General features: G+C 41.6%; 1 long non-coding RNA gene across 1 annotated transcript; it reads left to right on the top strand.

Moving 5' to 3' along the window:
* The first annotated feature begins 484 nt into the window (after positions 1–484).
* On the top strand, positions 485–15,141 carry LOC129059282 (uncharacterized). Its single transcript, XR_008525075.2, has 3 exons — positions 485–596; positions 10,970–11,123; positions 12,822–15,141. It is a non-coding gene; the product is annotated as an uncharacterized LOC129059282 (long non-coding RNA).
* Positions 15,142–15,403: the final 262 nt, after the last annotated feature.

Raw genomic sequence — 15,403 nt, 5'->3', positions numbered from 1 at the left:
AGGGTTGCCATAACAAAGTAGCACAAACTGGGTGGCTTAAACAACACAAGTGTATTGTCTCATACTTTTGTAGGCTGGAAGTCCAAGATCAAGGTGTCAACAGGGTTGGTTCCTTCCAAGGACTGTGAGGAAGAATCCGCACCATGCCTCTCACCTAGCTTCTGGTGGGTTGCTGGCAATCTTTGCTGTTCCTTCACCAACAATAGCCAACAGGAAGAAGCAACCCAAATATTCACTGACAGATGAATGGATAAACAACATATAGTACATACAGATGATGGAACATTATTTAACCTTAAAAAGAAAGGAAAATCTGATACATGCTACAACATAGATGAGCCTTGAGGAGGTTATGCTAAGTGAAATAAGACAGTTGCAAAAAGACGGATACTATATGATTTCACTTATATGCCATATCTAAGATAATCAAATTCATGGAAACAGAATGTAGAATGATGGTTGCCAGGAGCTGAGGGGAGGGGGAATGGGAAGCTGTTGTTTAATGGATATAGATGAAGAAAGTCTGGAGATCGGGTGCACAAAAATGTGACTATACCTGTCACTACTGACTTGAACACTTAAAAATGGTTAAGGTGGTAAGTTTTACGTTACATTTGTTAACCACAATTAGAACTTTTAAAATTATTTTTAAAGTATTAAATAGCACCTGAAATGAATCTATTGTTACTCTTACCAACTAGGAAATATAACTTAAAGACTAATTTTGGCAATTTTATAAAGATACCCACACCAGATAAGAACATCACTTAATTCTTTGATACCACTTGCTCTGCCTCTCCCCGACCCATTTATCCCTTCACTCTGATCCCGAGATCTGCCATATACCACGAGTCCCTAACTACAGTGGCTTCCTGAACCCTTGAAATCTTATGCAAAATAATATATACTATAAATTGTTCTGATGAGACATCCATAAATGTCGTCAAATGACTGATTTGATCAAATGACAAACGTCAAATAACAGATTCAAAAAGAGCAAATAACTTCTCCAAAGTCTCATAGCTCATAGAGGGTGACAGAACTGGAATTGGAACCCAAGCTTGTCTTTGTCCCAACCCAAAACATTGGGTCACCTCTACAGCAAGGCAGAGGCATTAACTATTTTTGTATAATAAAGAGAACATAATGAGAAAAGAACCCAAAGCCACAGATTAGACCTCATAAGATTGTTGTGAGGACTAAATAAAGATGTTGGTAAAATGCATGGGACATTTTAGGTGTCCCCTTCTCTCCCCATACTGCCCAGCAAGACTCCAGCCTGACACCATAGTGGAAATTAGTTTAAATTGCTGCCCTTCCCAGCAGTATCTGCATTTTAAGTAAAAGACACAAAATCGCGGGCACAAGTTCAGTTGGAAGATAATATGGGATCCTGTCTAGACTCTCAGATCATGAGGGGAGGCCATATTCCACTCTTCCTACTCAAAAATGCAGCCAAGCTCAGCATCGCCATCCTCCTTGAACTTCTCCCCAGGTTTTGCTTAGGGAAGGAATTCTTGGCTCTCATGTCCTGGGGGACAATGGGCTGACTATCACTGGCTTCAGGGTTAACTCATGCCCCTTAACAAGCTCCTCGCTGGGGTGAGGCCTGGGCCTGCATCTGCTCTGAGGTCTGTTTCCGCAAGCCTGCTTAGGGAGTGTCATTTAAAATCTGTCCATCTCCAAGGACAGCATCTTGTCACATGACAGCTGAACCTGGAGGAGCAGGATGTTACAGACAGAAGTGTCCTTTCTAATGACACATGCAGAGCAGCAGGAAGAGCCTGCCAGGGAAGAGGCCACAGAAGTGAGCAGTGACTAACACAGCAGCCTGGAGAGCGCAAGCCTGGGAACTCTGCAGCACGAAGGAACAGCCTCGGATGGGTGTTGAAGAGGAGCTGCAGACAGCAATTTAATTGCATCAACTCATGCCTTGTTTCCCCAAGTGGCTTATTCTATAATTTGTTCAAACTTTTGTTGCAACAGGAAAGTAATTCTGCATTCAGGAAGCACTACTGATCCTGGCTAATTTGGTCTATAAGGAACAATTTAAACAGACAGTCAGGTTGTCATGGTAACATACCTGTTTTATTTATAGTAACAAGTTCCAGGTATGGAATATGAGAATCAGTGCCTCTTATTGCTATGATTTTCGAGCTGTGTTCTAAAGAGATGAGAGTGTGAGGGAAATACTCCAAAGCTATGAGATAGGGGTGCGGTTCTGGCTTCCACCTCCATTACAACTAGAGCAGCCTTGCTTTCATCTCTTTTACATTTAGCATTCTGCTGCTTTATAAATAAATAAATAAATAAATACATGAAAAACAGAGAGCTGTCTAGGAAGAGGAAGGGAAGAGGAGTAGGGAGGAAGAAAAAGCCACAGTAGCTAAGGTTGACAGAAGAAAAGCTGCAATTGTCATCCTCAGCTCTCTGTGCCTAGACTTGGACTTGACATGATACACTCATGCCTGTGTGGTAGGGATAAGAGTTTGAGCTCTTCCCTTTGTTGTTTCTCTCTGTGTGTCCTATCTGACATTATGACCCCAAGGAAGGTGAAGGTGAATACTAGCGCAGGAAGTTAGGAGAATGTAGCGTAAGGGAGGTCTCTGACAGGCTCGAAGAAAGGGAAAGCCCGCCCCGTCTGCCACCTCTGAGGGGTGGGGAAAGGAAAAGTGGAAGGCAAAGACAAGGATTAGACACAGGAACACCTCTGGGAACAAAACCCAGGAGACAGGGTGTGGCGGTCTTGGATGGATTTTGGAAAAGGGGCTTTGGTTACTACTGCCTGTCTAGAACTCTATGGAAGAACACCTAGCAGGTTTCCAAAGACAGCTGGAGTGGCGGTAGCAGAGTAAAACAGGAGGGGTGGAGGAGACAGGCAAAGAGCCAGAGTCTGCCTCCAGAGCAGCTTCATCTCCCGAATGCCTATCTCATGCGTCAGAGAAGGGACACAGAGGTCATTCCCTGTCCTGGAGGGTAGCTGCTGATGATAGCTGTGGGTTGAATTATGTCCCTTAAAATGATATGTTCAAATCCTAAACACTAGTATCTGTAAATGTGACCTTATTTGGAACTAAGGTTTTTGAAGATATAATCACATTAAAATGAAGCCATACTGAATTAGGGTGGGCCCTAATCTAGTGATTGGTGTCATAAGAAAAGGGAAATTTAGATACAGACACAGGAGAATTCCAAGTGCAGACAGAGGCAGAGATTGAAATGATGCATCTACAAGCGAAGGAACACCAAAGATTGCCAGCAAGCACCAGGAGCTAGAAGAGGCAAGGAAGGATCCTCCCCTAGAGCCTTCAGAGGGAGCATGATCCCGACCTTGATTTCAGAATTTTAGCTTGCAGAACTGTGAGACAATAAACGCCTATTCTTTTAAGCTACCAGTGTATATTCATTTGTTACAGTAGTCCTAGAAAACTAATATACCAACACACACACACACACACACACACACAAATATAGACCCTACTGTCCTAGTGAGCCACTATTATAGATAGAAGCATATTTGGGAACACATGTGGGTGATGAAAAGATTGGGAGATGGACTACTCTATTGAGTGGGGTTCCCCTACACTTAGAAGAAACATACCATTGTATCAACATGGAAGTATAGGATAAGAACCCTCCTCTAAAGCCATAGCCCACATGCATACCTGAAAGGTAATCCTAGTTTCACCACATGTGGAAAGCAGGTGATCTCTTTAGCACTGGTAGTTGCTGAAGGAGCTCTGTATCTCTAGCACAAATTGGCACACAAAGTACTTTTCATTGATTTACTTGGTGTACAGCTATGCTGATTTTAAAGCAGCTAGAAAATCCATTTCTAAAATAGAAGGGCTGTCTTCTAAAAGCATATCTAGTTACCAAGTTCATAATGTTCTTGGATCAAAATGGTTTGGAGAGGGGAAAGGAACCTGCCTCTATTTTCCCATCTTTCCCTCAAGCCATAGATCTGTGAGTTCTTTTGGCCCACTCCTCAGGCAGCTCCCACCCAGAACATTTCAGCATATCATTTGCTTCAAGGGTCATCCTTTTCTTTGCCAGGTTTCCCAGAATTAAACAGAAAAGGCCTGGGAGTGGGCAAGTTGGCAAAAGGAAGAGAGGCCTGTTTGGCTGTGACATGTGGGTGGAGGTAACAGATAAAATGATGCCACAAGTCTACAAATACTGTGAGGTTTTAATCCCTAGCTCCAGAGAAACATATTTTCATGGTCTGGTATCAAAGAAACTATTCTCTGCATTTCCCTGGGCAGTATTTCTCCAATAGAAGGAATCTTAGAAATTACAAAACACAGATAAGGAGTAACCACAATTCTAGTCTTAAGTAGTCTGGACGAGCACCTGTTTTATTGGCTATTAGGGAAGCTGACCAGGAAATATAATTGAACATTGTGCTTTGGCCTGGTCTGAAAAGCAGACTTGCCTTGAGACAGGAGACTCAAGCTACTGACCCCTGGTATTCCTTTCCACCTGACTGTAATGTGTGTTGAGTAATACTAGTGGTTTCTTCTTTGTCTTTAGCAACAGAGATGCTTGCACACTTGCTAAGACCGCCTTCTAAGTCACATGGCTAGTTATATTCAGAAGCATTCCATGGGCAGAAAATTGTAATGCCTTTTCCAATTACGTGAAACTTCATGTCAAAACACTGTCAGTGATGGGGCTTTCAGTTGCAGAATTTTCCTACTAAAACCTTGCAAGGCTAAACATATGATTGCGTTTTTCCATTCTGACCTGTCTCTGGAGGGCTGGGAGAAAAAGGCAGCCCAACAATAACCTTTACGGCGCTGGGTTGTTCTGCCTTAAGCCAAACTCTCAGATACTATGGCTTCAGGGCTCATCTTTGCATGACGTTTATCTAGGTTTAAATCTCCAAGTTTCCTCTTTGACACCAGCTTAGGAAAATGCAGAGGCAATAATCAAGCAGTAACTGCACGTTTGCAGGTTTTGCCCAGAGGTGATTTCTTTTCCCTCATCAAGATTCATCACCATCAAGATGGTAGGTTTCTTCATTAATAACCATGTCAGTGACCAGTCCTTCTCATTTATCAACTTATTGCTCATCCCAAAATGTCAAGTAATCTAATAGGATTAGGTAGCTGTATGCAATGTCTCTTATTTGAGCACCCTTCTGGACAATCTGGGAGACAACCTGGCTTTTTCTTGCATAAAATTGAATACTCATTAAAGAATCTTCACAGAACTATGGAATCATGGGGCTCAGAGGGATGCCAAGATGTTAGTCAATTCATTCTCCCCAATTCTAGACGGAAGTGCATGCAAGCCATTTGGGATAGTAGTCACATCTAATCCATATGCATGACTATGGAGATTACATATATATGCATAAACATGTAAATACATATGTAAATATCAATGGTATATAAAACTAAAGGAAAAGTGCCTCATACTGCATTAAGTACTTTACTTACATAATAACTACTCTATGAAGTATTATTTTTATTACCAATTAGTAGAAGTGTAAATCAAGTTAAGAGAGGTTCCAAAAACTCATCCAAACCAGTGGCAGCAGTAAGACTCAAAAACAGGCATTACTGCTATCCCAGAGGGTCCTTGTAACTAAAAGAACTATGTTCTTATTGTTGTTGTGTTTCTTCTTTTCACATGAATCCATGCCATCTTTATTTCAATACCATTTAGCAAATATTTTGAGTGTCTCAAAGCTGCACGTTCTTTTCAACTTTTTTTTTTTTTTTTTTTTTGAGATGGAGTCTCGCTCTGTTGCTCAGTCTGGAATGCAGTGGCGCGATCTCGGCTCACTGCAAGCTCCGCCTCCCGGGTTCACGCCATTCTCCTGCCTCAGCCTCCCGAGTAGCTGGGACTACAGGCACCCGCCACCGCGCCCGGCTAATTTTTTGTGTTTTTAGTAGAGATGGGGTTTCGCCATGTTAGCCAGGATGGTCTCGATCTCCTGACCTCATGATCTGGCCACCTCGGCCTCTCAAAGTGCTAGGATTACAGGCGTGAGCCACGGCGCCCAGCCTTTTTCATCATTTTTTAAATCAGTTTGAGTCTGCAAACTCTCTGTAGAATCCTTGGTGTTTCCTAACCTTGGTGTTTCCTAGTTTAACTTTAATGCCTCCATTGCAATGCAAGCCCACTTTCCCATATTTTGTCTTATGGGAAATCATAACAAATGCTTCCTATTTTTTTACGTGGTTGAAGATCGCTGACCATGTGTGCGCATGCATGCACACTTGTGTGTGTGTACTCCTAACTACAAAAAGGAAGATGATTTTTCCATCAGTAATCTGGAAGAGACCCCCCGCCTTGGCAGATAATCTCCAGCTTCTTTACATATTCAGATTGTTTCAGTTGTGTTGTGAAGTGTCACAGTTAAAATGGAGGACTTACACATAACATTTATACTACCACCATCACCCCAGTCAATCCTCTTTTGAGATTCATGAAGTACCAAGGACACACTTGTCTTGTGCATAAACAGTTTCTGCTCCTTGCGGCCTGCAATCCATGGCCCGGATGGATCAAAGTGGAAAAATTTAACATAACATCCAAGCTTTGAGTGACGAGAACTTAAAGGAACCTCAGAGAAACTATTTGTCTCTAAAAAAGTCTTCCAGAAATCAGCAGAATTAACTTTATCAGAAGTAGCAGCTAATCAGGTGTTGACGGCAGATTCATTAGTTCAAAACACAGGATGCATTTATGAACTTCCTTATTTAAAGTTAGATTCAAAGGGGAAAACATTGCCTTTAATGACTCTGTTTTTTTAAATTGACATATAAAAATTGTATATATTTACAGTGTACGATGTAATCTTTTGATATATGCATATATTGTGAAATTATTAAATTGAGCCAATTGACATACCAACCATGTCACATACTTATTTTTTGTGGTGCAAAAAGAATTCAAATATATAATGCATTATTATTGTTATTAAAATTTAGCAATTTTTAAATATACATTATATTAACTATAGTCACCATGTTGTACAATAGGTTTTCAGAATTTATTCATCCTGAAATGACTCTCATCTTTAAAATGCATTTAAATTGTTTGTTTAATTACCTATTTCCAGAGAGGTCTCTGGAGGACTAGCTAATTAAATGTTTACAATATCTAACAGCTCTGCATCATTAGCAGTAGCTCTCCACTAAGTACCATTACCAGTTCCAATTCTCCTTCCAAGGACTAACATATCATGGAAGGATTCACAGCCCAAGAGTGTTTCACATTTCAAACACTCATCCTAAGACAATAGGATGTTTTCCAGGTGTCACAGCACTAATAGTGGTCCTTTGGAACACATGGAAGCAGAAACACAGCTATTCTCTATAAACAAGAGACCAGGGCTACAGGAGAATTTTTATGTTTTTTTTTTTGAGACAGAGTCTCGCTCTGTCGCCCAGGCTGGAGTGCAGGGGCACAATCTTGGCTCACTGCAACCTCCCCTTCCCAGGTTCAAGCGATTCTCCTGCCTCAGCCTCCTGAGTAGCTGGGATTACAGGCACGTGCCACCATGCCCGGCTAATTTTTGTATTTTTAGTGGAGATGGGGTTTCACCGTGCTGGTCAGGCGGGTCTCAAACTCCTGACCTCGTGATCTGCCCACCTTGGCCTCCCAGAGAATTGTTATCTTTAGGGAACCAGATGAACTATATTGTGTTCAGCCAGGTTCTTAAAGGCGTTTTCACTACCATCACAGCCAGAACGCTGACCATTGTGTATCATGGTATTTTTTCCCAAGCTGAGTGAATACCATTACCTGGACAGCTGACAATGCACCAGAAGTTATAGGCCTAGGAGTATGCGTGTTTTTGAAGTTCCTCTAAAAATATGATGATCAACCAGGCTTGGGAACCGTTGGTCCATGGTGCTGTAGACTGTGCAGTCCCTAAACAGAACTGAAACCCAGGCCAAGGAAGGCACAGGGATGAGCAATGTTGTTGCAAGGAATAGGGAAGAACCAGAAAAAGAAGAGTGGAGAGGGTGGGCAGATGGGAGAAAGAGGGGCTGAAAGTGAAGGGCAGAAAGCCAACACTGGCCCAGGTCTCTAGTCGGTTTAGGAACAGCTCAACCTAGGAGCAGGCCAGGGTAAGGAATGAGTCCATCTACATGGATTGGAGGCATTGTAATACAGTAGTGGAGAGCATACCCTCTGGAGTCAGACTGCCTGGCTGGGAATCCTGCCTCTGCCTCTTATAAGCTGTGGGACATTGGGCAAGTTATGTAACCTCTCTAGGCCCCAATTTTCTTATTTATAAAACGGAGGTATTAAAAGTAGTGGCAAAACCGCAGTCACTTTTGCACCAACCTAATACTGTAGTAGCTACCTCATAGGGATGTTAAAAGTATTATAAGAGCTTTAAGTGCTTAACATAGTCCCTGAATCCTAGTACAGTCAGGAGTCTCTTGCATTATTCGGTGATTTTGTCATTGTGCAAACATCAAAGAGTGTACTTACACAAACCTAGGGAGTATAGCCTACTACACACCTAGGCTATATGGTACAGCCTACTGCTCCTAGGCTACAAACTTGTACAGCACATTATTGTACTATACTAGGCAATTGTAAGACAATGGTAAGTATTTGTGTATCTACACAGATCTAAACATAAAAAAGGTACCATAAACATATGGTATTATAATCTTATGGGACCATCATCATATATGTCATCTATTGTTGGCCAAAACTTTGTTATGCAAAGCATGACTGTACTGTTCTCTCTGCCCATTATGACCCAGCTGTTGAGATTAAGTTGTAAGTGTATAAAACTACATGTTGTTGAAGAGGAGAAACTTTTCCTCTACTCTGTTCGGTTTAGTCAGTGGGGGCTTGTGAATTTGACTGACACAAGGCAGACTAATAGTAGAAAAGAAATATAAATGTATTAAGTTTTTAAAATTTTACATTCCTGGAAATTCACAGAAAAGAAGTGAAACTCAAAGAAGTGGTTAGACTAGGGAGCTTACATATCCTTCTTTTTTTTGAGATGGAGTCTTGCTCTGTCGCCCAGGCTGGAGTGCAGTGGCGCGATCTCGGCTCACTGAAAGCTCCGCCTCCTGGGTTCATGCCATTCTCCTGCCTCAGCCTCCCGAGTAGCTGGGACTACCGGCATCCGCCATCACGCCTGGCTAATTTTTTGTATTTTTAGTAGAGACGGGGTTTCACCGTATTAGCCAGGATGGTCTCAATCTCCTGGCCTCGTGATCTGCCCGCCTCGGCCTCCCAAAGTGCTGGGATTACAGTCTTGAGCCACCGCGCCCAGCCTATATATCCTTCTTAATGAAGGAAAGAGGGCTTGGGCTTCAGGGACAATAAATTAACTGAAAGTGACTAGGAAATACATGAGAGAACTAATGAAAAATAAGGGTTATTTTAGTAAGGTTTGTTTATGCAGACTTGGTGCCGGCTCTCCATCACCAGCAGTAAGGGTCATGTTCCTCATCTTGGTTCAGCAAAGGGGAACTTATACCACCTTCACCAGGGGAAACTCATGCTCTGCTTTTAGACAGATAAAGGGAGAGCAGAGCCTCTTCCTGTATATGTTGATCTTTAACTGCCTTCAGCTCAAAATAATCCTTAAACTAAAGAGGTGCATTTTGAGGTGGCATATCCTGGTCTCCTTCAACATAAAGACTAGCTAATGTGTGTTGATCATGAAACCGATGGCCTAGATTTCACAAGCGCCTCACACTGACCCACCGGGCCATCTGTTCACCAGTATGTGAAGCAGGTCATAATGAAGGAAAAAGGTTTGAAAACTACAGTGATCTAGGGGAACTTGGTACAACAACTTTTCAGTAAACTTTTTGGCATGTGTATCACATAAGTGGAGGCTATGGGTAGTAGAGTTGAGGGAGGTCTGCAGCTGCCTGTAACTGACCGATCACTGGTGTAGTGGGAGGACCACTCAGCTGGGTGGGATGATGAAATGGTCCACCTTTGATAGGCATTGCACTTTTCTGAGCTTCACTTCCCTCACCCATCACACAGGCATCCTGTTAGGTTGGTACAAAAGTAATTGCAGTTTTTGCCATTACTTTTCATGTCAAAACCGTAATTATTTTTGCACCAATCTAATAATACCTTCCACAGAGCACTGTGAGGGTTAAATAAAGTAGAGCCAGAGGAAAGAAAACTAAGAAACATAGGATCATTCTTACAGTTTCCTCACTGCATTCTTTTACCCAAATCACTTTTCAGGGATTCCTGAAACATGAATTTAAAGATTACCAATAAGTAGGCTGTAAATCTCCAGTGCTTAGTAACTAACGCCAAGAGTAACTGGGAAAGCTTTGCTTTATTTATTTTTGTGTTTTGGAATTTTATTTATGTGTTTTGTTTTGCTTTGTTTTTAGGAAGGCCGGGAAGAGGAAGGGGAGAGGAAATATTTACAGACAGCAAATAGGCTTTTCCTGAGAAATCTATGGTGACCAGGGAAGCAGCGAGACAAATGCCCAAGTTTCATTTCTGTCTCATTTCTCCTGGGTTTAGTCCCCAGGGAGGAGTTTGGGACTCAGGCCAACCAGAGCCACAAGCCAGGCTCACTCAGAACTATTTATAGAGCTGGGCTGTTGGGTAGCTCTCTTTCTACATGCATATTTCCAGTTCTTTCTGATTCAAAACAGCTCTTGACAGCCCTGGCCCATAACAGTGTATGTTTAAGTGCTTTTACATATCAATATCCTGGGCCTCACTGGATGCATAAATTAAAACAATGTTAGTCATTCTGGTTTATTCCATTGAATAAAATAAATTAGTCAGTAGTAACCATGCATTGTTCTCCTTTGTATTATAACGAGAAATATTTAGCTTCGTTGTCACTGACTTAGCCTTTTCCATCTCCTAGAAAGATAAAAACCCATCTGTAACAAAGGCTTCAACTGTACTTGTTTTAAGCATGTTCTAAGATTTCTCCTCTCCCTTAAAAAGGATTCTGAGATTATAGTGTCTCCTCTCTCCAATTTAGATGGCGTTATGAATTATGGATATACCATCCGCTGAGGCCCCCAGTCACTGGTATTGAACAGTTTTGATGAAATACTGCAACCAGCTTAAATTGTTTTTCAGAGACTCAAAAAGACTATTGATAAAACAGCTCCAGCTGCCAGACCCACCCCCTGGTAAGGAGTGTGTCTTTATTTGGTGAGAAAGTGTGGGCTTGCTAGGCTAGCCTTGAATTGTCACCGAAAGTGAAGAAGGGAATGGAGATAGAGACCTCATGGGACTAATGATGAGAGGCCCTTAAATCCTCTTTTTGGGGGCTTATTTTGCACAAGGATGAATTGACTGGGGAAAGAGCGGCATTTATTCTCAGTGTTTTCCTTCTGGCTACGTGACATAAAAATCTACACTAATATAAATTTTCGTGGGTAACTAGTGACCCAAGTGACACCAGAATGAATTTCTTAGTAGTAAGAATGTATCATATTGAAAAACAACTTTTCAAAAGAGTGGCCTAGAAGCTCACAGGCTTTAAACATCTATTTGTTATAGTATAAGGTGCTGCCACAATATCAGGCCACACTATATGCTTGCAATTTTCTAAATTTATATGTAAACTTGAAACCCAAAACCTGAGAGTAGAGGTAAACCGAGTCATGGAGTCCCAAGATTTTCTTCATATCTCCCTCATATTTTTTCTTTTCATATTTGTTTTCCTTTTCAAATTACAAAACTGATATATGTCATGCAGAAAATTTGGAAAACACTATAATCCACACTCAGAGGTAACTATTATTAACTGATATGGTTTGGATCTGTGACCCCATCCAAATCTCATGTTGAAATGTAATCTCCTTTGCTGAAAGTGGGCCTGGTGGGAGGTGATTTGATCATGGAGTGGTTTTCTCATAAATGGTTTAGCACCATCCCCTTGGTGCTGTTCTTGTGATAGTGAGTTCTCATGAGATCTGGTTGTTTAAGTGTGTGGCACCTCCCCCATCTCTCTTCCTCCTTCTCGAGCCATGTGAAGTACCTTGTTCCCCTTTTGCCTTCTGCCATGATTGGAAGCTTCCTGAGGCCTCCCCAGAAACGGAAGCCACCAAGCTTCCTATACAGCCTGCAGAATCATGAGCCAATTAAACCTCTTTTCTTTATAAATTATGCAGTCTCAGGTATTTCCTTACAGTAATGTGAGAACAGACTAATACATTAACATTGTATGTCCTTCTAGTCTTTTTTCTTTGCCCATATATGCAGATATACAGTTATACATATATGCACATTTTTTTTACAAAACTGATAACATACTCTATATTTTATTTTATTTTATATATAACTTTGTCACTTAGTAAATTATTTTGTAAACATTTTTCTAAGGTGGTACATTTGATTTTTAATGGCTATATAGTAGTCCATCACATGGGTGGACCATAACTTACTTAACAAATCCACTATATCAATATGTTAGGTGGTGTCATTATTATAAAAATTCTATGATGAACATCCTTCTGCATATATATTTGGCCGTAACTCTGATTATTTCTTTAGGATGAGTTCCATAAGGCATACTTTTAAGGCTTTAGTCATAGTATCATCAGGAAATGATGTAGCAGCTAACCCTCCCTCAACTATGTATTAAAGTGCCTGTTTTGCCAACATCCCCATCATGGCTGGATATTGTAATTTTTAAATGATAACTTGTCAGTTTGATACCAAAAAGTAAAAATGGAAATAATATCTCATTGCTTTCACTTTCACTTTTTGTTTCTTAAACAGACTCTATTGTATATACTATTTATTAATATTTTTTCTTTTGTGACTAGTTCATTTGTATTATATGCCATTTTTATACTGATCTGTTTATATATTTTTCACAGATTTGCAGGAGCTCTTCATAAAAGAAAATCAGAATGATATCAGCAAGATGGCTGAATAGAGAGAGTTGGCATTCATCTCTGCCAAGAAAAAGGACCAAGGCAATGAATAAACAGCTAAGATATGACTGGAGTGTAGAAGAGACAGCACTGGAGTGCAGTGGGAGTGGAGGCACCTCCATGCAGCCCCATCTCTTTCACCCAGATCAAGTTGGCCCAGAGACAGGAGGTAGTTCTCCTTGCAGGGAAAGGGTAAGCAGAAGAATGCCACCAGCCCCTGTTGCCACTGAAAACACTTACAGTTCTTACAACAGGAGAAACCCACAGTCCTCAAAAGCCCTGGGCCCAGTTTGGAGAGCTGCCAGGAATTCACACAGCTACAGTGTTCTGCATTAGGAGCACAAGGTGTGCACTCTCCACACACCATCCAGCCCCTGTGAGCCAAGCTACAGCAACATGGTGCCATGTTGAGACCAGAGCCACCTCTGGAGTGTGCCCTCCCTGGGGGCCAGTAGCTACTGTACCTGTCCAACACTGGGGCTCCATCTTCATTGCATCTTGCCCACATAGGTGGCTGAATGCCACAACCCCAGCCTGAGCCGATCATCAGCTGAGACTCTGGTCCTACACACCAGGGAACAAACCCATATACATACACTTCCAGCTAGAGGAATAGTCTGCCAGTCCCACCCAGGACAAAACCACCATTGAGCTAGCCAAACTACTGTGTGTCCTCCCCTGAGTGAGAGAAGTCCCTGAGTTACCAAGAAACTGATATACCCCCAAAGCCAGTGGTGTAGTTTCATGCTTGTGCTCAGGGCCTGAGAAACAGCCCAGTGGCATCCACCTGCCCGCCTTGGACACATCCCTAGCCTGCCCAAAGGTCTTATGCCCACATCTCAGGCTTGAGAAACAACTGTACAGTCCATGCCCAGAAGACGTGTTCCCAGGCCAGCTGAGCAGCCGTGCACCTGTGTCCCAGGCCAGAGAAACAGCCCCATGGGCTGTGCCTCACAGGCATACCCCAAGGTTGACTGAGCAGCTGTGCACCCTCATCCCAGGCCTGAGAAACATCCCATGGGCCAGCCTCAACAGACATGCATCCAGGCTAGCCAAGAAGCTATGCAGCCATGTCCTGGGCCTGAGAAACAGTTCTAGAGGCTTCTCCTGGCAGACACACTCTCAGGCTGACCTAGAAACCACATGCCCATGCCCCTGCCAGTGTAATAGCCCCATGGTCCCAACCCCAACAAGCCAGACCCCAAGTTGGCTGACCTGCTGTGTGCACACATGTGCCCCTAACCTGAGAAATAGCCCAGTGACCCAGAGAGCCCACCCCCCAACAAAGCCATACCACCACCATCACAAACTCTCTCAGCCTAGGCCACTGAGACACTCATAAGCATTGCTAGTGTGGATTGCAGCTGAAGAAACTACACAGAGACTACACGACTGTGTCCACCTAGAACCAAAGCCAACACACTCCAACCAACACCCAAGACCCATATATATGAATAAGTCTTTCCCTGTGAAACTTACTCCATAAAATTGGAAGAAGCGACTATTCCACCAGATGTATAGAAATCAACTCTAAAACACATCAAACATAAAAAAGCAAAGAAATACCATGCTTCCAAAGGAACACAATAATTCTTCTATTGCAGACCCAATCATAAGGAAATATACAAAATGACAGAAAAGGAATTCAAAATAATAATCTTAAAGAAACTAAGTGAGATACAAGAGAATACAGATAGACTATTCAGTGAAATCAGGAAAACAGTTTATTATTTGACTGAGAAATCCAACAAAGAGATAGATATAAAAAGAAAACAGAAATCCTAAAGCTGAAGAATTCAATAAATGAAATTTTAAAATACAATTGAGAGCTCAAACCACAGACCAGACCAAGCAGAAGAAAGAATTTCTGGACTTGAATACAGATCTTTTGAAATAACACTAAAAGAATAAAGAATAAAAAAGAATGAAGGAAGCCTACAGGATTTATGGGACATTATTAAGCAAACAAATACTCATATTCGATTCAGTGTTCCAGAAGGAGAAGAGAACAGATATAGAAAACATGTTTAATGAAATAATACTATAAAATTCCCAAGTCTTGAGTGAGATATGGACATCTAGATGCAGGAAGCTCAACGAACTCCAAACAGATTCAACCCAAACAGATTCTCTTCAAAGGACATTATAGTCAAATTGCCAAAAGTCAAAGACAGAAAGAATTCTAAAAACAGCCAGAGAAAAACATCAAATCACATATAAGGGACTCTCCATTAGACTAACAGTGGATTTCTCAGCAGAAACCTTACTGGCCAGGAAAGAATTAGATTATATATTCAAAGTACTGATAGAAAAAAAAAAAAAAAAACCTGATAGCCAAGAATATTATACCCAGCAAAGCTATTCTTCAAAAATGAAAGAGAAAATCTTTCACAGACAAGCAAAAACTAGGGGAATTCATCACCACCAGACTGACCTTACAAGAAATGCTCAAGGCAGTCTCACATCTGGACATGAAAAGATAATAACCACCATTATGAAAGAAAAAACAAAACTATAAAACTACA

Source organism: Pongo abelii, chromosome 4 (assembly GCF_028885655.2).
Source record: "Pongo abelii isolate AG06213 chromosome 4, NHGRI_mPonAbe1-v2.0_pri, whole genome shotgun sequence".
NCBI lineage: Eukaryota > Metazoa > Chordata > Mammalia > Primates > Hominidae > Pongo > Pongo abelii.
This window is presented reverse-complemented; position numbering and strand designations above follow the sequence as displayed.